Source organism: Mastacembelus armatus, chromosome 20 (assembly GCF_900324485.2).
Source record: "Mastacembelus armatus chromosome 20, fMasArm1.2, whole genome shotgun sequence".
Lineage (NCBI taxonomy): Eukaryota > Metazoa > Chordata > Actinopteri > Synbranchiformes > Mastacembelidae > Mastacembelus > Mastacembelus armatus.
The window spans coordinates 11,774,579-11,800,513 of record NC_046652.1 but is presented as its reverse complement, the minus strand read 5'-3'; the positions used below and the strand labels follow the sequence as shown (position 1 = coordinate 11,800,513).

At 38.4% G+C, this 25,935-nt stretch overlaps 1 long non-coding RNA gene across 1 annotated transcript in view; it reads right to left on the bottom strand.

Annotated features, from left to right (window-relative positions):
* LOC113121352 (uncharacterized) overlaps positions 1 to 2,519 on the bottom strand; it is a 91,300-nt gene extending 88,781 nt beyond the window's left edge. Inside the window, exon 1 of the long non-coding RNA XR_003294706.1 lies at positions 2,416 to 2,519. This is a non-coding gene — a long non-coding RNA (uncharacterized LOC113121352). The remainder of the gene's footprint in view (positions 1 to 2,415) is intronic.
* Positions 2,520 to 25,935: the final 23,416 nt, after the last annotated feature.

Genomic DNA, 25,935 nt, shown 5'->3' with positions numbered 1-25,935 from the left:
ATCTTTCCAACACATATATATATAATTTCTGTCCATTCACTACATTAACTGCCCAGCCAAACCACATTTTTATAGGCCCTTTTTTAGCCCCACAAACATTTCAATTTATGTAATAATATAATGCACTGGACATGGTCCAATTACTATACTAGTCATGTCTTCTACTCCTGTGTGTGAAATGTTACTCTGGAAGATGATATATAGGCAACAGATGCGGTAAGCAGTAGTCACAGAAAGTAAATTTTCATTATCACAGGTCCTAGAATTTAATTCAGAAAATAACCTGCTGTGACCCTTTTGTAGAGGGGAACAGACCAGCTGGTCTTATTTTGTCCAAATTGAGATTTTTCTGGCATCAAGATGTAAACCCAAATCTAAGCTTTCATAATCTTTTAAGTCAACTCATCAACATAACACATCTTTATTTAAAAATTAGTTAAAATGTTTTCTTCTTTTTCTGTGTGTTGTCCATTTGCATTTGTTTTCCTAATATGCAGCGTATGGAAGTTTTCTGGTGTCTATACAATTTGCAATTTACATTTTATTTACATTTTATTTTATAATTGGCACAACAATACTCAATCCAGTTTGAATTATTTTGATTAAAAATTTAAAGGAAATAAATAATGCTTCAGATGTACCTACTGTATGCTGTCTGCACAATAGTGTACACACACCAACAGTTTGTTGAGGATGAGCTATAAAGTAAGGCGCAGCTAATGTTAATTTACAGAGCAGTCTAAAGGTAATGTTTGTAGATAATCAGACAGCTACTTAGATAGAAAGTTGATGTTATTAAGATAACTTTAACATATGCCAAGCGAACAGCCAGCTAAGTTAGACAACAGTATCATCTGTAAAGAGTGGCAATCTTTCAGAATGAGTTTAATGTTGAAAAGATACTAAACAAATAGAGCATAAATCTGCACACATAATTGCTGCTCACGATCCAAACTGGCTTTTGAATTTGAATTTTGCAAAAAAAAAAAAAAAAAACACTGGAAATAGATGGACATATCTATATATCAGGTGCAGCATGTGCACTAAGCTATTAGAGGCATCTTAAATTTGGAAGGGAAAATTGCTTAAGCTAATGGCTTGTTAATCAGTGGCTGTAGTCTCTAGCCACCTCCCAAACCACCAACTCATCTTCCTCAACATTTAACACATCTTTTATTCTGGCAGTGCATCAAATTTGCATATTTACTTGTAAAATCTGACATTCTTCAGGATCCAGCATTCACTTCTCTGGAGAGATAACTATTTCTGTGGGCTATAACGTCTAGGCATTTCTGACTGCACCTTACTTAGTGATGTCAAGGATGATGTTTCTCCTTTTCAGCCTTGCATTGTGATCACAAAATAGTTGCCTCGCCCAGTAGAGAGTGATTTCAGCAGCATTTCAGTCTCTCTTTTCTAAGCTTATACACCTTTTAAAATATTGTAATATATCTAGGATATCATTCCCGTCAGTCTCACCTAAGCTTTCTAGGATTTGATAGCAGTTTCAATCTATGATTTAGATGCACAATGTATTTATTTTACAGGAAAAACATTGAATTAAAAATTTACATAATTTAAATCTGTTGCATAGCCATGGGTGTGCCAGGATGCACTTATGCCACCCAAACAGTCAGCAGGCACACTTAAAATCAATTTCTGAATGAATGATTATTAATGAAGCTTATTAAATATTTTACAGGAGTTTCTTAATAGTCTCTTTCAACTCCATGTTGAATTACAAGAACATCAGCAACACGTGCTGTCTCCAGGTGGGAATTTTTACTCTGATGTTCAGCACTGTTCTGCCTCTTCCAATGGCCATCGTCAATTCTCACTGCTAGAACACTACTCTTGAGAGCCCGAAACTTGTTCTGAATTCATCTCTGCCTGCCATTTACATTTTGATTTGAATGCTACAATGCTTCTCTACTCAGCAGCTATGAGGGTTTTTAGTTATTAATCCTGTCCAGCCACGTTTGTCGATGGGGCATGGCAGAGTGAGATCGCAGGTCGCCCATATGTGACTGTTGAACTGTCACATATGGGAATTACGTCACATTTTTGACCTGGTTTTTGCAGCACGAACTGCTGCACTGGAGATTTTAGAGCTTCAACAAGGCTGGACAGCCATTTCACAATTTTATTCTAGTTCTATTCCCAAGGCAGCATTAATATTAAATTATCTCCTTAAGTATATTTTTACAAACCAAGATTAATAAACCAAGGAGCCATCTGAATGAGATTCACCCTTTACATATGTAATCGTGTATAAATTGTCACTGCTATATTTCTATTTCTATTGCTAAATAGAATGTAAGAAACTCAACTTGCTCAAAGCATTGCCAGCAGGATATAATGGTAGATATAAGCTGTGTTATTGGTAATCCAGAAAGTTATGATCCAGGTTTTTACCTTTTCACCAAGGTCTTCAGTCTTACAGCAGTTCAGCTAGGCTATCCCAGGGGCTCTCGGGTCCACAACACTGTCCATGTCTCAAAGACCAAGCCTGTCTGTTCCAGTCCTCTATTTTAGGCTTATGTATTCTGACCTATAACCCAATCTCTGTCATCTTTTAAGACTCTGTTGCTAACACCACTCTGTTACCCCAAGCCAGAGCTCACTGCTCTCCTTTCCAAACCCTCCTCTCACCCGACACGACTCTTACCTGTCAAAGCTTAATCAGATTCAGTGCTAGTTTTGCCTATATGCTATCTACAGTTCATTATTCATTTCACGATGTGGGTAATATTTGAGTAGCCTTATATCCAGTACATAAAAAGGGATTCCATACATTTAATGGTGATCCACCATTTAATGAATGAATGTGCAGTAAGGCCTCTAATGCAATATATGAATATATGCTTGATTTTGTAGCTTTATTAGCTTGTTGTGGACAAAAATAAATGCAACGTTTGTCTAAGGCACACCGAAAGTATATCTTATCTTATGGCCATGCAAGTAATATCAAGTGGCTCATAAATTTATATGATGGTAGATTTCTTGATTAAATAAAGTCCACGACCAAAATCTTGTTATAAGATACTAAACATTATTTGTGACACCAATGAAGCTTATGTCTGCACTACAACTCTAAGGTTTAAAAACAGTCCAGACCATTAAACCTGAATCCAAGTGAAATATTTCAATGGTAGTTTTTTTTGTTTGTTTGTTTGTTTGTTTTACAGCAGTGTGCATCATATGGATGTATGCACTGCCCAGACTTCCACTTCCATTAAATGTCCATCTCTTCAACCTCAACATTTCTCAGTGGAGTGGATTTGACTAACTTGATCTCCATTTAGTCGCATTATGTCCTGCCTTAACTGGAAAATTGCTCATCACATTGTCACAAAATGCAAAACATCAGTTTCTTGAGAGTTCAAATGTGAATCCTAATTAGAGGAAGCTTCATTCATCCATTATCTATCCCACTTATCTTCTAAAGGGTCAAACACTTAACCTGTAAAGGGTCACAGGTGGCTGGAGCTGATCCATGATGACATTAAGACAAGAGGAGGAAGCCGCTGTGTGGCAAAATGATTGAATGACAAGGAGGTCCTCAATTTTTTTGCTCGTGGTTGCAGCAATGATGTTTAATGCATGTTTTTTCAAAGAAGATTAATGGCAGATTACGAGTTTGCCAAGAATGTGCCGAACATGGATCCTGAATTCATCATTGATTGACAGGCGGCAACTAGTTTTCTTCATGCCTACTGTAGGTCTGCTGCTCAGTATTCTGTCTGTTTGTAGCTTTGCAATCTTGGCTTTGCTTGTTGAGTTAAACAAACCATCAGCCATACATATTGAAAGGAGAGATGTGTGTTGGCAGCCCTTATTAAAAATATGCCATGCTGGGAAAAAAGTAAGGTGCGAACCAGGCTCTTGAAAGACTCCCCTCTTTCTTTCCCTGCAGAGAATTCCAATTTCCCCCAAGAGTCTTGGGTTGCTCAGCATGCCTGTGTCTTGCATCCGGCCCTCTGGTTAGAGGCAGAGGGAAAATTGGCTCCAACTGTTCAGGTTTCAAAGATGGTTTCACCACCTTCTATGAGACTGTCTGTCAGTCACAGCAGTCTTTTTTAAAACAAGCCATGCGGCATGTTTCAGAATTATTGTGGGCCGTCAAAATGTTGAATATACTCATCTAGAGAAAAGGACATGCAGAAGTTTTAAGTGCCTCACTTACAGCATTTATGTGGTTGATCACAGTTGACGATGATCACCCCTCCCTCCCTCCCCTCCCTCCCCAGGGTTTCGAATATGTGTATCCCCCAATTTCACAGCATAAAAAACATATAGCATAAAATGTCCTGGAAACATAATCTATATAAGCAACTTTTACAGTCGAAGCCCAACTCAAGGTTATATTGTTTGGTTAATTCCTCATCATCGATTTTAACTATAAATCTAATTCCAAGGTTCTGCTTCTGCCAAAATAGTATTTATTACTGTTTTCAAATCTTATCATATAGCATTCTTTTTTAATTTGCCCACTGTAACAATGGAGTGCAGTGCGTTTGACATTTGTAACTCATTATTAATGTATGTACTCAGGTTGCCCATCACACATCTGCATTTTTCCATAGTTTCCATCAATGGAAAACAACAGATAACAATTGAAATTGATGACAACATTAGTAAACTATCAATACAGGCTTTAAAATGAAAAAAAATGCAGCAACACTATTTTGACACACAAGAAACTCTGTATTTATCTGCTGCTGAATTAGTGATGCTGTATTTTCTGTTTTCTTTAACTCATTCCAACAGTATGGATGGCCTTGTAGTTCATTAAGCTGTAAGATTACTTGATGCAGAATGGAGGACTGAAAAAAACTAATGGACATGTGTAATACCCTTTTTACAAACACTCCCTAGTAACTCACTTAACTCAGACACCAACAGGATAGATTCAGTGTAGCAGAATTTGGAGCATACTGAACGGCCGTAACAACATTGGCAAGTGAAGTGAAGTGTAGCTGCATTCCAGTTAGAGTGCTCATGCTGACCCCTTTGCACCACTGAAAGCACCTGTAATAGGCATATGAGCAATGGAACATGCTGCCCTGGTTAGATGAATCATGTTTTCTTTTAAATCCAGTGTGTGTCCAAGTGCACGTGATTCATTTACCTGTGGAAGAGATGGTATGTGCTGAAAATACAAGTGGAAGCTTACTTAATTTAAATCATCTGCTAACATGTGGGTGTCAGATGAGAGGACCCTGCCACAGTCTTTTTGAGATTCAGAGCTGTTTTGGCAACTTGAAGGGGACCTACACAATATTAAGGATTATACAGCATATATTGTGTGACCAGCTTTCCTGATTGTAATTCGTATTCCAAGTCTAAAGTGGACAAAACACAGACAAAACAGAAAACCAAGGACCAAGGGACATTATATAATTATATGATATTGCGATATTCTAGTACTAAGTCTAACTTAAACAATGAATATCTGCAGAGTTGTTTATTCTTTTGATTTTTTGTTAAGAACTTTCCTCTCTGAAGCAAAACAGATGTGCACAATGTAACTTTATTGTTAAATGCCGTACCTTCAACCTTCCCCACTCAGGTTTTAGGAATGACATTAGGGGTATTATTTCATGCATTACACCATAATGTGATTTATTGGCTTATTATTATTTGCTTACTATTAAAGACCTGCCCTTGTGGACTTGCCTCTGTGAGCAAAATATGATGTTACAAACTACAAGCAGTGAAAGACGTTTTTGAACAAAGCATAAAGTAAGCCCAGAGGCAGTGCACCTTAATCAGACAGGATATTATTGTTGAAATATTTTTTTACATTGTTTATTGAAATACAATACAGTACAGTACTTGCAGTTAGAAAATTACATGAATATTTCACACATAGCTTTTACCAAATATTTTTTTCCTGTGTCTAACTTCTAAATATTTTTAAACAAAGCATTGTGGAAAAAGGCTAAAAAAATGTATAGGGTGAAAACTTGATATATAGAACATACTGTAAATGTATCAACAGAAGTCAGAAGGGATGAGTATATCTAGTTCACTCCTGTCTGATCACACCTTACAAGTTTTGCTCCATCACATTATTTTGAAGAAATTTTGCCATGTTCTAAGATATACTGTTTTATAGGCAAAACTATTAAAATAGGACAGATGTAGTAAACCAGCATTATACCGTGGTGGCCGACTTTGGGACACAGGGGAGTGGCATTGTATACTGTACAGTATTTCGATGAATAATCAGTTTGAAAATAAAGAGGGAAAGATGTATTGATCTGACGTGCGTGCTAAAGATTCACTGATCCATGTCCTGCTGCACAGTGCCCTTGAAAATTTTACAAACCCTGGTACGGTACCTGTTCGACTCCTCTGAGGTATACAATAAAAGTTCTGAAACTTGCTATGAATATTTCAAGATGATAATTTCATCATCACAAAGGGTAATTGGAATTTTAAAATAGCATGCATTGTCACCTTGCATTTTATGCAAGGTGACAGGAAAAGAGATCAAGTTTGTACAATACGTTTAAGAAAGTGAAACTGTAGAAACTGAACATACATCCACTTGAAGCTCACAATTCTCCATCACTGCTGCCATCATAAAACAAAGTCTCCTGTGCTCGAATTGATTTTGTTGTGTTTCACCATTTGCTGATACAGCTATGCAGATATTAGTTTGTGTAACACAACACACTGACTCCATATAGAAGTGAATAAACAGCTCTCAAAAGTAATTCCAGTCCCAAAGAGTGACGTGATTTTCTCAGAGCGTGCCAAATTAAACATTCCCACTGTGACTGATACATCATTTACTGCCAGTGTTGTGGTTTTGCTCTTTGCAGGGTGAGATTACAACTCAAGCAATGTCAGTTTTTTTTTTCCCCCCTCACGCTTTCTTGCAGCTTTCAGAGAGTCTGGGATTTAATCTGACGCTGTCAGGAGTCATCTTTTCACAGCAAACACATCAAAGAGTCTGGTAGAGAATCAGTGCTCTCCTAGGTGCACATTATTCAAATGGGCAAACTTGCTTCTCGTAGTTTGAGTTCTACATCTCGTCAGCTCGTCTGCAGCTGACATGTTGCTCTGAAGCCGGGGAATAGGAGATGAGTTTCTCGTGTCACTCATGGCAGCATCCAGTGGGAAACTGTAGTCACTCTGAAAAGGGACTAAAAGATGAGACACAGTGCAGAGATAACTGAGCCTACTTCACATCAGGCAATGTTTTGGCAGGAGAGCACAGACCTCTTCTACAGCCTGCATCACTGGCTCCATCTGTGATGTACACAGAGTGGTGTATGAGAGCTTTACATAAATTCATGACAGTATTTGGCCCTAATTAAAATCTATAAACAAACAAAGTGCAAGTTCATCAGCAGTTCATAGCAAAATGTCTCATTGATTTTCTCTGTTCTTGTAACAGACAAGTAATTCTGAATGGTGGCCTTTGAGGGCATATTCATCTTTTTACAAGCAATCTTACCCACCAGAAAATCATTGTGTAAATGGATTGTTATGCTATAAAGATTTTAGGTCTCAACCTGTGTTTTTCCATCTTTGGTGCCATAGTTTGGAGGAAAATGTGTTCTGATACTAGTTCCTGCATCTAGCTACTTTTCAACCATTCTAGCAGCATCGATCTATGTAATGTATAGTAATGTCAGTTTGCCTGTGTATCGGTCAGTCCAGTATTTGGCCAATTACTCCATGTTCTATGAACACATACACGCAGAACTGATTCTCAACATCCTCCATAGCGAGAAGGTCCTGGGTTCACAACCTGGCCTTTCTGTGTGGAGTTTTCATGTTCTCCCTGTGCTTGTGTGGGTTTTCTCCAAGTACTCTGGTTTCCTCCCACAGTCCAAAAACATGTATGTCAGGTTGATTGGTGACTCTAAATTGCCCATAGGAGTGAGTGTGAGTGTGTGAGGTTGAGGTGAGACGTGGTCTCTGATAATGTCAACGAAATGAAACTAAAATGTCTATATAGTTGTACTGTAAGGCCACACTGGAAGGCAAGGGGACAAATGGACTATAATTGAACAGGGGAGATGTGATATCATTTATTTATGGGGATGACAGTGCATAGTTTTAGACAGCCTCTCTTGGAAGATACTCTTGGAAGATAGTTGCACACAGCTGTGTGCACAAACAGGGCCAGAAATTAGCTATGTAAGAAATGAAATAAAAGAGCTATAGAAAGAGGTTTAATCTTACTTTGTACCTTCTGCACAGCTGGCTAATCATAGCATGAAGTGGGTGTGAATGTCAGATTGTCAGAAAATTACAGAAATGGTCTCATGTAGCACCTCCTAATATATTCAGATTTGCTGGCAATGAAAAATACATAAAAGCCATTGACCTGTTTTCATTTCCATCTGCCCTCTAAGGTTTTCAGCATGTCCTTATTGTCAGACTGCCATATTTTCCTGCCTGGTAGATACAGAATGCTCCTTGGAGGCTTGGCCTGAAGAAACAGCTCTGCAGGCCACAGAGGCTCTGACTTCAAAGGCAAGGGGTATTAGGAGTGACCAGCAGCTGAATGTTCCCATGCATAAATCCTTGGCAAGGCTGCGCACTCATGTTCATTGTTTGTTTCAGCATGCTCTTCAAGTGATGCTAAATGTACTTTAAATGGATTGAATTCTGTCAATTGAGAGGCTCCAACAACCAAATCCAAAAACTCTGAACTTTTGAAAAATAATTACACACAGGAAGCAGTGTAGTCTTCATTTTCTTGAAGGGAATTTGTCACTTTTATAAGTTTAAAATTGCTTAGGCAATACCAACAGGGAATAAAATAAATGATAAGGACAGTGGATTGCCTCTTATGATGTGTCTGCTGTGTACTGAGAATGTTGAGATTAAAACACACTTTGATGAAAAATGGAATTATGAACACAGGCTTGGCTTCACTGAAGGATGCCTCACCAGAAATGGGCTGCTTTCCTGAGCCTTGAAGAAACCCCTTGATAACTCCTGATGTGATTTTTAATTATTTTTGCAGTTTCCTGTGAAAAAAAAAAAAAAAACAGAAACTTTCACCTCACAGGAAACATCCTATTGGGTGTGTGACCTGACTTTTAAGGGTATGTCTCAATGTGAATTCAAAATGCCACCAAATCAATGTAACTGCATTATGGCAACTACACTTTGTCAAAGTTTCTCTCATTAAATGTTCAAAGCAAAAAAATCAAATTAGTTGCCTTGGATGCACCAGGCTTGTAAAGGCTCAATAAATGTGTCAGGCATTTACAGATCTCCACTGCCTTAGCTTTTCCTGCCATGAATTGGATCCACTCATCTCTGCCAGTGGTAATTTCATTAAAAGGCTAAAAAGACAAATCCACAAATGCTATATTTTCATATATTCTTGCTATTTAAATGTTCCTTAAAAATCCTGGCTATTATTGCTCAGTTGACCACTTGCTGACAGGAAAACTATCCTTCGGCAAAGCATTCACTACCATCCTTTATTCTCTAAATGGAGTCAGATGTGACAACAAGTGGCCTTTAAGGACTGGACTTTGACACCCCTGTATGCCAACCAGAAGCACATATGTAGACACCGTTCAAGAGCCAGAGCATCATTAAGAACATCTCTCTTCCCATCAAAAGGAACATGAAATTCTAATGACAACGTGATTATGTGTGAGGGAACAATACGTTAGCACATTCAGGATGTTTTTCCACTGTTCAAGTCATATATAAATATTCCTTTCAGTCTTCTTCTTTTGTATGAATAACCATCTATGTTACACCCCCATCCACTTTTTGACTTTCCCTTTGTTTCATTTGAAGGTTCCTCTGTTGAGCACTAGGGATGCATTAGAGAGGGATGATGCCAAACTTTCTACAACCTTAATTTCTATCTTGGTATTTTTGTTGAAATAAACAATGATTTAATTGGCTTCTATGTAAAAAAAAAAAAAACCCATCAATTTGATTAAAGTTTTTCATCAAATAAACAATTCCTGGATCTATTCAAAGAGACAGTGTTGATAGGTTAATAACAACCCATGCTTATCATTCACTTATCATTTGTATGTAAATTTGGCGGCAGCAGCATGACAGCCTTTTAAATAGAGCCTGCAAGAGACATTTACATGTGTTATAATAGCCCTGTGATTTACGCAGACGGTAGGAGGTGAATGAGTCAAACATCCAACAGGCTGTAGCCTGCTCACAAAAAAAGTACATCATGGTCTGCTCGGATTGATTAGCTTCAGGCTCCTGCCTCGTGATTGGCAGCTTCAATTCTGCACCGCTCAGTGGGGTAACATAGTATCGTGTGTCAAAGTTTGATGGAGCTCTCCAGACCACAGCGAGGACAGGTAAAAGTTGAGCAAAGTGTAAAAATGTATGCCGTCACGTTGGGATATTGCTATGTACATTTCCATATCATCAAAGCTGCATCCACGATTAAGAACACTAAGGTCATGTCCTCTGTACTTTTAGGATTTTCAGTTTCATATTTTTGGGCTGATTTTTATACTGATTATATTTGTATGTAACCACTTTTAGGCCAAATAAAAAAATAATTTAGTATCTGTCTATCAGAACCTATTAACTCAGCATTAAAGTTTTAAAAGTGCAATGTGTAAATGTAAAAGACTTAGCAGCATCTAGTGGCGTATAACAAAGCCCCTCACAGCCCGCCCCTCCATTCCCAGGCACGAGGAAAGGTAATGATGATTCTCTGTGTACAGCCGCTGTCTGAGCTACTCTAAAAACATGGTTGGTACATGGCTTGTTAGCCTGTTTATAATCATACTGCTATCATATACATTGTTACCACTGACACATTATCATTAGCATTTGCTAATTAGAATTTTAAAAAAAAACAACTTAAAAGTAATTAGCTTTGAACATATTTTCTCATTACTAGACAAATTAAACTTGGATCTGATGATGGCACTACATCAAACATTAAGGGATCCCTAAAATGAAGAGACATTTCACACAAAACCCCAAAAATCAACCTGTTGGTGACGATATATGAAAATCTCAAGGACTCACCAGTCAACCATTAATGTCTGTTTTTTTTTTTTTTTTTTTTTTTTTTGTGCAGACCCAATTAGTGTTCAGATATTTCAGTCTTGTGAACCAACTGAAATTCTCTGTAGTGGTGTGCCTAAAAAGAATCAAAGACACTGCATTGCAATCAACAAAGTCAATATTGCCTTACAAATTATTCAAAGTGAGAGTAATTTGCATTGCTGTATGTATTGATTGCATTTAACATCAATTAACATTTTATGTTGTGTTTTATAGTTCAATTCACTTAGCATATAGCATGCTTACCGCAGCATGCTGTCTTTGTTTATTCATTAGGTTGCTCTATTGCATAGAGGTCTGACCTCAGGCTTGATAAGGTTGTTGTTCTGGCCTCTTTACAGCTGATTTGATTGATCAACATCAATTAGAGCACCTTAGGGCATCCTTGACAGAGAGCTCCTTAAATGCCCTCTCCCATGTATACCTGGATGACAACTGGCTTATACGTATGGAATAAAAGCATTTCCTGGTTCCCTGACTTCCAACTGACATGACCATTCATACATAAGGATTATCTGGATACTTTTGTTAAGACAGCACTTATCAAGAAACCAGTGTAATTTATCCTGGCAAGTATGACTTCTAGCCAAAGATCAGTTGGAAAAATGCATGGGTTTTTTACAATGTCACATTCGTGGATAAATGGCACCAGCAGTACGCATTTGCATGGTTAGGCAGAGAAGGCCCATTTATCTTAATCAGGACTAATATCACTATCAGGGAGATAGAGTGGCTGAGCATTCTTACATCACATTCCTCCCTGGTTTTCTTGGGGCAAAAAAAATTACTTTCGATCAATCTCCAGAAGCAGATAAGTCTACCGCAGAGACCTGAAACTTCATCACTTCAAAGCAGGGTATTTTGGAGGGGGAGCTGCCAGGTCAAATTTCATCTGGGATGAGCTATTAGCTATTAGAGACCACACAGTCCACACTGAATCCCAATGATTGCTCCTGGTAATATTTTCCCCCAAAATGAGATGGCTATTTTTTCTTGTATATTCTGTAGCTTGTGCTCTTAACCTTACACTATGGATTTCAAATACTGAGACTTTGCACAGCTGAGTCTAACCTTGCACTGATGTTAGCATCACAACATATTATCCCATAATGACCTGAAAAAAAATGCATTTACTATTTGGCTGGTCTCTGAAAATAAGCAATCGAGTGCAAGGTGCTGAACAAATCTACATTTTAGACCTCTTCATATTTCCCTTTCAATCACAGCACTTTCATTAAGCTGCTAACTTAATAGCTCTTCTAAAGCAATTAATTGGGAAGTGATTTGAAAGTTCTATAGTGTCACCTTGTTCCCTCATTACTCAGGAGCAAATTCGTTTTAAACTAAATGAAAACCAGTCATGTTGTGAGTGACAATCTTTTAGAGAACATCTAAAAAAGCTTTCATTGCAGTGGGAGTGAATGTGCCGTCAAATGTGAGTGCTATGCCTCAGAGCATATGACGGATAGATCCTTTTTATGGTCTCATAATGTATATTTTCTCTAAAGCGCTGTCCGCAAACACGCGTCCCCATTAAGTGGTGCAGGGAATGCAGCAGAGCGGATGGCACATGTCAACACAGCGATGCACCGCTACCCAGGGAAAGTGGAGGAGTCGCTGAGACCAAGACAGGAGATAAACCATGTGCTTGACACAGCAGAGTGGCTCAGCAAACCCTGGCCACACCACCCAGCTCTCTGGAGCCTCTCATCCCTCGTCACAATCAATCCACCACAGACCAACCGTAATCCTATTTGCTCAAATAAATAATGAAATAGCTACAGCCCCACACGGAAGCACACAGAGGGTGGTAATTGCTGCGTTTCAGGGTGGATCAGATGGGCTCTCTGGGAGGCTGGCATGGCTCCACTGTGACCTTGTATGTGTTTGTAATTTTCCACAAGCTTAGTGGATATGCAGCAAGCGGGGGCCCTCAGTGGGTGCACAGGAATCCTCACACCTAGGGGGTGTGCCAAGGCCGACCGAGTGAATGCTTCAGAGTGATGGAGCCTTTCTCACAAAAAATAAAAAAAGAAGACATACACACATACTAAGGAGAGAATTGATGGCACGACAGCCATTAGGCAAGTGCAAGGCTGTAGTGCAAGTGTTATGTCTTTTGGTATGCTCCGATGCACTGTATTATATCTTGCTCCATTTGTTGACATGCAATGCTTAGGTACATTACAAGGACTTTTGAGGGACCCAAAAAAAAAAAAAAAATGTAAAGCTTTATCCTCCAATTGAGCTTGGACTTCACTCTTCGGCAGATTAACCTGTAATACCAGACCTCTGAGTTCTACAATTAATGTTTATCCTGTCCTGCCAGGCTGTGTTTGTCCTCATAATCCTGTTATCCCTGACAAAATATTCCATTATCTGGAATATTTTCAGATGTCATTCTGACCAGTCAAGCTTTTTAGCTTTGGGTCATGGTCTGTTCACTACAGCAGCAATTTGTGCTGTTTAGCATTGGCAGCAATGTCTATTTGCAATGTGAAATATTACACTGAGGTAGGTTTTCCCTGTTGGTCCAAAATGGCTGGTCATTTGGTGAAGTTATGGCCCATTGTTGTCAGCAAGGTGTGATTGCAGTGACTCTTATGGCCCATCTCTCTATATTGTTCAGACGTTAAGCAGAGTCAGGAAAGGGTCAACATACGAAATGTTGCTGGGGAATGAATATGACTGATGTCTGCCATAGCTTCCACAATGACTACTTCACCCTCCTGCTTCTTAAAATGAAATGCCTCCAGCTGTATGAGAACACTGTAAAATGAGTCCAGCTGTACGCAGTGTGTATGGAGACAGCAGCATGTGTTTCCCGTGAAGTTTGAGCTTTGGAGCCAAAATAACATAAAGACTTTCTGTCTAGTGTAATTAACCCACACTAAAATAAATATGCTTCAATCCATCTATAGCGTTTCTTCTGATGGGGGTAGCAAGGGAGGACTAGAACCAGTCTCAGCTGACATTAGGCAAAAGGCAAAGACAGATCACCAGTCTGTAGAAACAGGCAAATATTCATGCTCACATTTACACCTGTGAGCATATTAAAGTCGCCTAATCCAGCCTGTCTGCAGTACCCAGTTGAAAACCCACACACACAGACAGAACATGCAAACTCGACACAGAAAGACCTTGAGTTGAACAGGGTTCAAACCTGGAACCTTCTTGTTGTAACAGTGATAACAGTGATAACAGTGATAACCTCTGCCTCACCATGCCACCAGTAATTTACCATGATTTCACCAGTAATTTACACTCTGACACATAGTTCCCCCCTTTTATACCCTGTTCAAGTTTCAAGTTTTAAACCTACTATTCCACATTTTGGGAAACCCTGTTGTTTGTGTGCCTGCCAATTTTTAGATGAGAAATTTGCTTGCATCTGTATAAGATGAAACTGAAGTCAGAATCTGATTATTTTAGCATACCATAATGACTGGAAACAAGAGGGAGCAGCCTGCCTAGATATCTCCAAACAACAAAATCCAAGTTCTGGCACTTCTAAAGCTTACAAATGAAAAAAAAAAGTCTGTTTGTTTAATCTGTACACATGAATCAATATTTTAACTGATTCTTAAAATTGTACATTACAAAAAAAGATTTGTTGCTCGATCTACTGAAGCTAATATATGTTTTTGTCCTTCCTTTAGTCACATCTACGTTATTGTTTTACTTGCTCATACATTTATTGTAACGCTAATGATCTCACAGTTATCGGGTCCTCTCATTAAGAAGATTGACAATAGTCAAAAAACTGTCAGGAATGATCCATATGTAATACCACTCCCTGTAAGTAAAAAATTCTAATTAAGAAATATTTAATATGCCACTGTCCTCAAATTTGTATCCTTTATTTAATTAGGTTTAGGTTGTTAATTACAAATTGATTTCACCAGTAATTTACACTCTGACACATAGTTCCCCCCTTTTATGTCCTATTCAAGTAGCATTTAGACTGTACAAATAATTTTATTTAGCTGCGTCAACAAAAATATTCCCCTGTGAGTTTGTTCCCGCTGTTTATTGGAGCTAATTAATGTTTACAATAGTAAAATATCCCAGAGTTATATGTTTTTGCCACTACATGACCCCATTATCTGGAATGCCCTAAATGTTTTTGTGCATCATTTTATTTACACACATTGTAAATTCTTTGTGATATTAAGATAAGATAAGATGAACCTTCATTTTTCTTCATGTGGGAGGAAACCACAGTACCTGTAGAAAACCCATGCAAACACAGGGAGAACATGCCAACTCTGCACTGAAAGGTTACTGTGTGAGTTTTGAACCAGGAACCTTCTTGTTGTGAGGCAACAGTGCTAACCACCAATCCTCCATGCCGCCTTGGTGGGAACATTTGTAGGGAAAAAAAAGAATTTCTAGAAATTACTTGTTGAATTGTTTTTGCCAGAGGCACACTACTCCCAAGAGAACATGTTACAAAGGTGCAATTGTGTGCCATGGTTTTATTAGATTTCTAATTCCATCAATCAGACTAGAAAGTGCAGTGCAATCTGGAGATAAAAGAGAAGCCTGGCCAAGGATAAAACTGTAATTTTGGTACTGTTAAGGCTTCTCTTTTAGCTGTTGACTTGAAAATCAATAAACAACCTGCAGTTTTGGTTTGTCTTGTCACAGACTATAGACTTAGCTCAACAATCCAAGATCAGAGTTCTTCAATCCCTGTAGGTCAGAGCCTGTAATCTTTGATTCATTGCTGCCGTTTACTCCTCATTCCTTGTCAAAGCGTGGCTTTTCACTATCATCAATCATACTTTTTTTTTTTTAACCAATCTCTCCCTGGTATTCTAAGGCCCCTGTATCTCCACTAGCCATGTAGCCAAAATAGCAAAGCTCAGTGGAACTCAATCTGACAGAAAGTAACCAAACATAAGCATTCATGTAAAATGATAATGATTATACCACAAGAATCTTCTCTACACCTTTTATCTGCACTGCCTTGCTTCTTTGTTTGTTTTGTGCCAGATACAAGTATTTGTTACCTTAAAAGAAGCTGTCTTAGAAGACAGGGAAAGAAATTTCATCCACTGTCATCATCCTAAGCCATTAGTGAGGCTATTTGATCAGTGCTTCAGCAGAGCGCGGTCATGGATGAAGGCCAAGCTGCAAATCACAGTCACACCACTGAGTGAAAGTGATGTTTAGACACATGTACAACAAAATGTCCAAGGCTACACCACAGTTCCATGGCTTAGAAACAACTGTGTGGTTTTTTAACCGTGCAATGCTTAAAGAGGTTCATGGTTCAGTACCTGGCAAAGCCTGAGGGACGCAGAGGCAAGTTAATGCAGAGCTGCACATCACAAAGCTGGAGATAAGCATCCTGCAATGGGCTACTGACAGGAAATGATCAGAAGTGAGTAACAGTTGGTCAGAAACGTTGGGATTTGATGCTTTGTGTTCACTGTGCATTCAGAGGTTACCATTTCAATTCGAACACTTCCAACTCTTTTAACAGTATTCTGAACATTATCTTATTGAGCCATTGCCATGTTCACTTATGCATGAGCTGTAACTGTTCATTTGGATTTCATATAACCTAAGGTTTTTGTGCCAGAAGACATTTTGTTCTGTCGCATGCATACCCAAAGCTGCTACACAGAAACTGCTCTCCAGACTATTGTCAATCCAGCTGCACTAGAGTGCCCTCAGACAGTCATGTTCATTTCAATATTTATTGAAATGTTATCAAAACCACTCAGCTCAACTCACAGTAATCAATAGTGTTTAGGCTGTATTGCAGAAGCAGGTCTCCCTGCTCTAACTGCTATTGTTTGTTTTCTTGCCATTTACTCTTATCCCTCTGAAGAGAAGATGTAAAGTCACAACTCCATAAATCCTGCCTCAAAGGAATGATTCAGTTCAGATTACATGCTGAATGACAACAAAGTGTTTTAATTAACAGAGCGAATATTTGCACGAGTGAAGAGGAGAAACATGGCAAAGGGCAGGGAATACTATGTTGCACAGAAGGCCTTCCCGGTGGGGTTCCTTTGTATTTCCAACAGCATAATACAAATTTATTCTCATGCTAGTTGTTAGCAGCAGTTTGTCCTAAGAAGGCAAATTGAATAATTACTCTTTCACGTCTAAAACATAAAACCTTCTGACAGATACCAGCAAAGTGCTACACTGATAGCAATAAAGTGATACAGGGCATAATAAATGATAAATGAAACCATAATACACTGGGTGACAGTATTCATGGGGAAAGGAAACATGAGCACTTAGTCCCCATGTTGCACTGTCAGCACCGAGACTGAGATAGAGGTTTGTCACGATGGACTGAGTTTTATGTTCTCAACAGCCAAAATACCTGGTTGTCTGTCACGGCACTTATAGAGGGCAGGGAAAAGAAAGGATTTTGCTTTTGGGCTAAAGTGGTCTGAGAGGGGATGGATTAAAGAATCATAAGATAAAGCCGTAGTCCACACTAGCCAGTCAAGTCATGCCAGCTGCACATGAGGAAGACATCCTTTGATTGCTACCACAATGACTACTTGTCATTTTAACATGCATTTATAACAGTGAGATCAGTTTATAGCAGCAGTCAATATGTATAAAATATGTTACGAAATGAGACATTGAACATGAACATTAAGAATTAAGAAATTGAAACTAAATCAAATTTTAAAAAAAATACTTACCTCAAACACAATTGAGTTAGAATTTAGTAGAGATTTTTTATTTTAAATTCGCTCCTTGTTTTTTATGGAGAGTGTTCATTTTTATAATGTTGGTTTTCTTGCAAGACACAAGAGTCTCATGTGGGCGGATCGGCAGCTTGTGGGTGGGGATTACTAGACTATGTCCTCATTGGCTGGCTGCTTTAACATGGATGTTACAGGACTAGTCAGGTGCTTTTGGAGGGTTCTGCACCACAATTGGAAATGTGGTGCATCCCAGTTGGGATGACATCACCAATTATCATTTATTTGCAGTACTGATAAAAAAAGGTATTGCCCCTTTTGCCATTAAATAAGATGATGAAGGTCAACTTTTCAAGGTTTTTCTTGGGTTATTGTTAGTAATTTTAGATACATTGCCCATTGAACGTACTATATATGAATGTAATGTTAAGGGATTGGATGTATGAGTATTAACTATACACGCTTGTCTTTTTAGGCTTATATCCACCATAAATTAACAATTTAGTTAACATGATCGTTTAACCAGCTTTGCAATAAGGCCTGCACTGTTGTCTGACTCTAAATGTTATTTATGTACAAACCTAAATTTACACATGTAGCCTTAAGTCATGTTGCAATATATTAAAGTGGGTTTTGGTCCATTTCAGTTAATCAGGATTTGAATGTCCTGATATATATTAAGGCGTTGTCCATCACTGTCACAACAGCGGTTACATGTGTTGTTATCTATGTTTTGTTGTTCAGTAAGGAATCTCTGTAAGTGATGCTATCACAGCAGCAAGACAAGGTAGGGAACCTGTCCCTGGCATCTTCCAAAAACCTTGGATGCTTAAAGTTGTGTATCTGAATGTCATTCAGTATATCTCATGTCACTCAAGTATTTGTGTTAGTTGAAATAAAACCAAAACAAATCAAACCGATTTTGTTTTAAAAAATATGTAACTCAAAAAATATTTCAACAATGAGTTTACTCCACAGGGTCACACGTACAGGCTCAGTGTTCTTGTATTCGATAATCAGACAGTGCATCTTGTAGTTGCATTGTTTTGTGATGATGCCAGTCTATGCTGAACCTCTCTGTCCCTTTTATGATGGGACATTGCTCTACTATTAAATGCAATTGTAGTTGTTCTGAGAATACATTTTTATATTTTGGATTTTTCCTATAATCACAACAACAACAAAACAAAACACAAGAGTGTAACAAATGCCACTGACCCTTATCTATGTTAGTGAAGAGCCCAAAATTAAGCATATTGGCCTATTCAGAGTTGAATGTGTGTCTGCTGGAGCCCCTCAGGCATTATGCTGATTATAACTGTTGTGTGGTGGTATTGTCCTTTTTGGCGATAAGAGAAGGTCCTTCATATTTAAAGGACAAACAGAGTGCATCCATCTGGTTCTTCACCTTTTGACTCATCATCCTGCCAAAATATAGATTCAGTTGGAGCTGAGCCAAGCATAAAAGGTGACCTGTTATACCAGTGCTTCAGCATCTACTGAGCTTTTTCTTAATAATTTGCCCTTCATTTTTTCATAACCCTCAACACTTATGCAATTTTTCCACTGTACAGCATATAAGACATTTACTGCAGAGGTCAAGCTAAAAGTATATCACTGCGTCCCACAGAATTATTCCAGCCAGACAGGTTATGTATGAACAAACCAGGGATCTCACAGGACACTGAGCAGATGGCTAAACCACACAGTGTCAGCACTTTTCCCCAGCAACCTCACTATGGTCAAATGAAATAGGAAACATAGCAGACATCTTCAAACACTATTTACATTGCTTTTTGCAGACAGGCTTTTGCTTTTGAAGGAGAAAGCAAAAACACACTGATTGGTCCTATGAATTAGATTCCCTCCAATTGCTAAAATTATAAACAAACCTATAATATAACACAGCAAAGTTATAGACTATCATTTATAATAATTATCCATGGATAACAAGCTCTGTCCCTAACAAGGTATATGTTTTCAGTTTTATTTCAGAGAAAATATTAGATTAAAATCCATTTCACATGATTAACATCACTTGTACTTTGTTTTGTCATCTTGTCTTTTTCAGTGCTTCATTTGGCTCATGTTATGTTGTGATGCACGGCCATGTTTGTGAACCATAAACATACACAACATCCGGTTGGTGATGTTTCCCAGGCTCCTTGCTTTGAGCCTCCCTGTCCGTGAACCCCAAATATCAAACATGTTTCTTCTATTTCCAAGTTTCTGACTTGGTCAGGAACAGCAAATAATAATCATACTGACACAACAAACTTGAGGATTATTCAGAAAAATAACCGGTTGTGACAAGCCTCAAATCGGGCCACGCCCCCATGACCACTCTGGAAAATTGGGGTCAAAATGGGCATAAAATTGTCTAAGTGTGTATCCAGCCTAAGTAATAAAACATGGTACTTCTTTTGCACAAAACACACACCAAGGAAGAAAATTTTACATTTTCTTTTTTTATTCTTTTGCTGTACAAAAGAATTACTGTAATGCTTTTTGAGGTCTTGTCAAGAGAACCTCTGCGGACATTTTCTATCCTCTAAAAAAACAGAATGTGCTGACTTAAATAATACTCCTCATGTCTGCATTTGAACAAACTATCTATATAAACCCTTTAAAGATTGAAAGGTGCTCAGAAGGTTGCATTCAACAATCCCACAATGTGAAAGATTTAGTGGCATCTCATGGTGAGCTTGCTGAATGCAACTATCTGAGCAGCCCTCGAACCCCCCCCCCCATCTACATCATGCACAAGGGAGGCTCTAGAGGCGTATTCAGCATGTAGATGTGAGAGCAGTTATCAAGCTTCGCATCTAACACAGCAAATACGTGTCATTTCCAGAATATCAATAAAATTTCTCTAAAATATCTGCAACACTAAGTTGAATTGATTTTAAATCTTAGGTTTTTATTACACCAGATATAGGTACCATTACACCAAATAGCAGCTTCTCCAAAGAATGTAGCTCCAAGAAGAAATGATACACCCATCATACGTGAGAGAAGGAGTTTCAATGGATGATGTGTGGTTGGTCCATTCAGACATAGAACACAGTGTGGAGAGGGATTGTCCTCTCACCAGTGCATCGATTGTCTCCCACTCTAATTTTGTCCTGTCTCCAATATCCTAGAGAAAGGTGGCCAGCAACTGTTGAGATCCATCACATGCAGCAAATGTATTGTTGGACGCGAAACAATTGTTTATTGTTTTTCAGCTTAACTTGCTTCCTGATGAAGTTCATTGATCTCTAAAGCAATCCATGGTCCCTGGCTCCACATCGTTTGTTCCTCTGTTGAAATGATTGGTTTGATCTCAAGGCCAGGCATCAGCTGTAATTACTGAGATGGGATTTCAACTGTCAGCATGATAAATGGCCATTTGACTTTATTTGTCTTGGCCCGCTATAGGCTGGCAGTGCTACCTGTCACTGAGGTATTCTGTTTCCTTTATTCAGCATCACGCGCACAGAAACATATTGAATATCTCTTCCATCACTTTAACAGAAAATCTTTATATAATAACATAGATAATTTTGCAAGCAGAAATACCTTTAGCAAGCAAAATGGCTTGACAAGTCAACCTCTTGTTTTTCCACGAAGGCCTTTTGTTTTGCTTTGCTTTGCTTTGTTTTATTTTGTTTTGTTTTGCTTTGCTGTCAGAAACTAAGTTTACCTAACTTTGCTTTTCTGGTCATCCACAGACATTGCCTAAGACAGACTGAGTTTTTTTTTTTTTTTTTTTCCCATTTTGTTACAAATCATTAGGCTGGGTTGCAGCAGGAATTCACAAGAGGTGAGATGATTGCAGGTGCAGATCTCTGGAGGTGTTTTGTGCTTCAATGAATATAGCTCCTGGCCCTGGGTGACCTTAGCTCTTATTCGTGAGAAAGAATCAATTGTGTTTCCACACTGCTTGCATAGGCTGCTAGAAAAGGAACATGGTGCTAACAATAACAATGAATACCATAGGCAAGGGTTATTCAGAGTATTTAGTGCATTTCTTAATTTATGATGTGTGTAAATATTTATCTAACTGTACAGGACTGCAGTTGGCCAAATGAATAATAATGTTGGTTGGAGTGTAGGAAAAATGGTCGTATGGTGTCTGATGGAAATGTTTTTATAGCAACAGTGACCCAGAATGCACCTTTAAAGGCAACCTGTTCATTAGCTGTTAAACAGTTTATGGAGTGTTTTGTCTTTCTGAATGCAGCTACACTTTACAATGACTTTTTCCCATCAACAAATCAGAAACTGCAGTTACAGTCATTCATTTGGCATTATACTGTGAGGCAGCACCAGACAAGAAAAGCTGCAGAATCTCAAGTAGTCAAAACCATACAATACAACTTCTTTCTGCCCAGATCCTCAGAGCCTTTCATTTCTGCATGGCAGCGCTCTTTCCAGATCAATTATTCCCACTAAAATAAGTAAGAGGTGGCCATGAAATATTAAAGCGGACGCTGAGCAGGGGTTGAAAGCTTTCCTAACGCGGGGGTGTTGTATCTGTTTTATTTTTCATGACGATGTAGGGACTGTGGCGAAGAGGAGGTGCTGCAGCCGCCTGGGGCCGTTTCCGTGGTAGCTAATTTAGTCAGCAGCCCAAACCTACCAGATTAAGAGCCCATCCAGAGTTGAAAGAGGTCCAAAGCTCATAGCTGGGGCCTCCCTCCTCTTCCCCCGTCCACATCATAAGCCTGGAGATACCTATTAACCACAGAACTACTATTTATTATTTAACGCTGCTGCAGTTTCAAATGCTCAGTGAAATTCAGTCCTCACACAACCAAAATGAGATGTCAGACAGTTACATGTTTACACTGCGATTTGCAGCATTGTTATTGTTTCCCTAAACTTTTATCTTCTTACTTCAGCTCAGCTTCACAAGGATGGTGCACAGTATCTGACAAAATGGTGAGATTTGTTTGCCTGATTAAATTGCAGATCCACTTCCAAAACAGTCTTTGCAAACAGCTTGACAAAGATATTAGCCTTAAATATTTGTGTTTTGCATGACAAAATGATCAAATCATTTTTAAGCTTTTAGACAATACCATCTCTTTAAACCACATATTGCCTCAGGCCCACAAATGATGTCATACCATGTTGCATGAAAAAGTTATGTGTACTAGCGTATTCTCAGACATGTTACTATTTGATGTTACAATACCTTCCACAGGTCACTGCCATGTTTTATGTATTAGATCTCTTTTTCTCACTGCTCTCATTCTCATTTTTATTATGGAAATGTGGTATTACCATTATAGCTGTAAAAGTACCTACAGATTAATGTGTATGTGTGCCTGGGAAGTGGGGCAGCAGCGACTAGACACATTTCACTGATGGAGCTTCAAAGCTTATTGTTATCACTGTATGCAAGCCAAGCATCAGTCTGTTCCAGATCAAACAGTACATGTGTCACTCCGAAACAGACGTCGAGAGGATGAGATTTTTATTCATCAAGCCTACAGAGTACTTTTCAAACAGCATGGTTCACCGACTCTGGAAATGCTTTGTCGAAATTCAACAATGACGTGAATTCAGTCTTTTGCCTTTATTATAAATATGTTTTACCGTGGTGACTTTAGTTGAATCATGAGATGAAGGTAAGATGAGGTTTTGTGGGACATACAGACAAAATTAATGTTAGCATTATGTCTTCACAGGCTTTTTATATTACATTAAATAGCTTTGTATGTTTATGATTTAAGGTGAGTTCAGCCAAATAAAAAAATACATAATTTATCACTCACCTTAGGATGTATTTAGCCATGGAGATAGATTGAATGTTTGGGTTTCCTGAGATTAATTTAAAGGTGAAAGCTTACACTGGAAATACTCTTTAACCAAAGAAATAGTCTGTATGAAAACTGGTCAACTGGAACAAGGTCTCATTTCCCAATTAAAGGAGATGAGAAGAGATGTTGCTGTTTATTTCTAACGTAGATTCACAAGCTTTTTGATCTACACTGAAGAGCAAATGAACGGGAACAGAATTCTGTGTTTTTGCCTTTTACGTTTACCTGTAGGGAAATGAGCAGTGTCTGAGCAGGGAGGTGCTTCAGCACTCAGCAATGAGCTATACTAATAGGGACATTGAGTTGGGTTTAGATGGTCATGAGACAGGTTCATTTTACCATACTCATGATGTGTTGTTGCAGTAGTACAGCACATAGTTTTGTAACAGGCAAAGACTCAACTGGTACTATGATAAAAGCCTGTAGTGTGGAAAGGGCTGAGTACAATAGCAAGAAATAATCAACTTTTAGATAACTATAGGGATATTGAAGGATACTAACGTGGCATTTTGAGCATAAAAGCAGTCAAATTGAACAAATATTGCAATATTTGTTCAATTTACATATGGCCCATACACTTTTGGCTCCTCATAGTCTATGTTCACATTTGAAGTGGCCAAATAAGATACATATATGACAAAGTCATATAAATGATATTATTCTATTTTTGAGGCATTATAGGACCTCAGTGGTTTTCACACATGGAGCCAGGTTCTTGTCACTTTCAAACATGATTGAACCATCAACACAAATGACTGGATCTGACAAAATATTTTTTTAATATAACATTAAAGCCTGTAATGTTAATGCATCCACGTCTGACCAGTTGTCATAGGACTGCCTTCCATAGTCATAGTCTTATACAAGGGCATGTTCAACTCTTCCAACATCTTTAGGATGAGAGCATAGAGCTCTTCCCCTGTTAATCCTTCAGCTTCAAGGAAGCTCATAAAATGTTCCCTTGCTTGTCGTTTGACCTCCACAACGTCATGCTTACTGATAGCTGCTGTGTGCGGTTAATGTCCAGGGTACAATCCAATATTATGGAAAAGTATTTATAGTGTTTGATTTCACCTACCATTGTTTCCATAATCTTTCAGCTGATGAAGTCTGTTTTTTATGTGTTTTTTCCTATGTATAATATCATGTTGCCTGTTCCACTCTCTATCCCCGCAATGTAATATTTTCAGATTGGGTCAATTGGCTCAACTTCTTTCGAGAAGCTGCCAGTATCAGGGTGGTGTAAGAGCTCTGTACATCCTTTCAGGGTACTGTTCTTTCCTGCAAGTGAATTATGGCCACTAGCCTTTTCAGCATTTCATGCCACCTCTTCCCCTCAGCCTCAGTGAATATCTGGTTGTCTTTTGTTTTGCCCTTTTTAAGGCGAGCCTCTAATTCATGCCCATGTGTTTTGCAAATGTTCTGGGCTGTGTTCTTGGGACAACAGGGGTGATTCTTTAAGTCATTCAGACCTTCACAGCTGTATTTACAGTCCTTTTGGAGATACACCTTTGAGCAAACAACTTATTTTACTGGACCAGACATACCAGAGTCTTCTGATTTTCTCATGGTTAACTAAAACAGAGTAAAGTAGTGGTAGGTAGAGTTTTGTCCATCTTCTCTTTTAGGGAAAATGAAATCTGTGTTGTCATGATAAGGTCCTTTGGTGACTAATTCATTCCTGACCTTATCAGACAGAGCAGACCAATCTGCAGGATCCAGAGGTGGTGCTTTGATAGGCTCAGCAGCAAAAAGGGAGGTTTCACAGGGGGAAGATGAAGAGCTTGGGGTTTGCTCAAAAGCAGTTGGTGGTTCTGTGCAAACAGATGAGCAGCTGTGGGCCTCTTCCGAAGCAACAAGAGTTACAGATGAGGTAGACAAAGAGCTTAGGGTTCTTTCACTACCAGAGAGAGATTAGGATGAACTGAATGGAAAGTTTGGTGTCCTTTGAAAATACTTTTTAAAAAAAAGTCTAGTGAAATATGGAACTGACCAGACATTAAATAAGACAAGTGCACATTCATGAACACACATATACATGTGCTTACACATATAGTTAGTATTATTATTATTATTATATTAGTATAGTTATAGTTAGTAAGAAAATATATTCATGGTTGATACATTGTGTCTGCTTTAGAAATGTATTAATATTTTTTTAACCTACATTATTTCAGCTGGCTAATGTTGGCAAGCTAGCATCAGACTAAGTGTAATGATACAATAAATAAAACTGAAGAAATTAAGGTGTGTCATATAACTTAGTACTGGCAAAAATACAAAAAGACATGTTTGATCCTGTGAGCCTATTACAAATTCTAATCGTCTCCTGCTCTCTTCAGGTAAGTGATTATTTTATTTGTGTTTGGAGCCCAGAGATAACATTCAAATTTTCA